The sequence below is a fragment of the Delphinus delphis genome, chromosome 13 (genome assembly GCF_949987515.2).
Source record: "Delphinus delphis chromosome 13, mDelDel1.2, whole genome shotgun sequence".
In the NCBI taxonomy this organism is placed as follows: Eukaryota; Metazoa; Chordata; class Mammalia; order Artiodactyla; family Delphinidae; genus Delphinus; species Delphinus delphis.
Window position 1 is genome coordinate 88,077,782 of NC_082695.1, and position 1,864 is coordinate 88,079,645.

Below are 1,864 nucleotides of genomic sequence, written 5' to 3' on the forward strand. Positions count from 1 at the left end.
CTGCCCGGAAGCGACTCGGGGCCCAAGGTCGGGCGGCCCCAGCGGCGGCCCAGGAGCCGCAGGCTCCACGTCGCCCGCAGGGTGTCCTCCCGCAGGTGCCGGGCCGGCGCCGCCGCCTCCCAGGGCTGCTGCCCAGTGGCGTCCCGCGGGTAGGAGGGTGCTCCCTGGCCGCCTGGGAGCCCCGCCGTCTCGGGCAGGGGCCTCTGTCTCCGCAGGGGTGACCTCAGCCCATCTCTTGGGCAGTTTCCCGTCTCCTGGCCTACGGAGATCCTGCCACAAAGCCCACCGGTGAGCGTGCGGGGACGGCGTGGGCTCGGTGAGGCCTCTGCGGGCTGGGGGGTCCCGGGGGCCCCGCAGGCCTGGCCGTGTCCAGGCTGAGATCGTGGAATGCGCCGTGGACACGGTGAGACCTCGGCGGGGCGGCTCTGCCGCCTGCACGCTGAGATTCCCGAAGGTCCACGGTCTGCTCTGCCCACCCCCAGCCCACAGGGCAGGGGGCTTCCCCGGGGTGTCCTTTACGAAGTGGGAACCGGCAGTGCTTCCTCTTCCCTCTTCCTGATCTGGCGTCTGCTCACTAATGAGCCACACTAGTTAGCTCTGGTCACTGAACAGGATTAACCTACAAAATAAGGGCAAATTATAATACACGTACGCACAGCGTAGAGGGCGGGACTCGAGCAAGAAAAGTCTGTGCCTGGGACACATAAGGGTGGTAAATACAACCAACATCTGTTCAAGCCTGTAACAGTCCTGACTGCATTCAGGAGATGAGAAGTAGGTAATAGGTAGGTAGGTGGATGGATGGATGGATGGTAGATGGATAGATGATGGCAGATGGATGCTGGACGGAGGGACAGTTGATGGACAGATGGACGATGGCTGTTTCCTGTACTGTTGGAAGGAGTAGAAGATGAATGAAATTCACTTCCTGCCCTCCAGAAGCGGCATTTAGGCAAGAGACACCCCCTGCTCAGACCACGCTGATGCCCGCCCCCCGCGCCGTGTTATTTCACCCTCAACCTTTCACACCTCCCCCTCTTTTCAGTGAGTGTTCTGTCAAGCTCAGCAGTGGCCCTGGAGCTGGGGTGCGCGTCGGAATCACCTGGGAGCTGGTTACTCCGCAGATCCCTGCGCCCACCCCGGAGGCTCTGATTCACCAGGTCTGGTATGAGCGTGGAGATGTTGCGTTTCTAATGGGTTCCCAGGTGATGTGGGTGCTGCAGGTCCAGGGACCACACCTCGTGAAACCGCTGATGTAGTCACCAGAGCAGGGCTCTCAGCCCTAGCCGCTCATCAGAGTCACCGTGGAGATTTCCAAACCCAGCCAGCCTCTCTCCTGACCGAGTGAATCGGAACCAGCGAGGGTAAAGCCCAGGATTCAAAACGGCCCCAGGCTTTGCAAAAGGATAACACCCAGCCCACCTGGGGAATCTTGTTAAAATGCAGATCCTGACTTGATGTGTCTGGGGTGGGGCCTGGGATGCTGCATTTCTGCCAGCATCCCAGGGGAGGCGGCTGCTGCTGGTCCTGAGACCACGCTCAGCAACGACAGAGGAAAAAGAAGTTTTGAATGCTGCTTAAAGGCGGAAGTTCAGCACCACCTGGGCACCCAGAGTCCATGTGCTCTTCTTTTTCCTGAGAACTTTCTATCAGTTAAGTTTGCATTTGGCCACAAATAACAGACACCCCATCTAACAGCTTCAGTAGAGGTTTACTCTTCTCATAGAACCCAAAGGCCAGAACTGGGCAGTTGCAGGGGATGATTCGCTCGCCCATTGGTGCTCCCAGAGGCACTAATGCGTTGGTTTGTCCTCGTGCTGCTCCCTCATGACCACAAGATGGCTGCTGCTGCTCCAGGTATCGC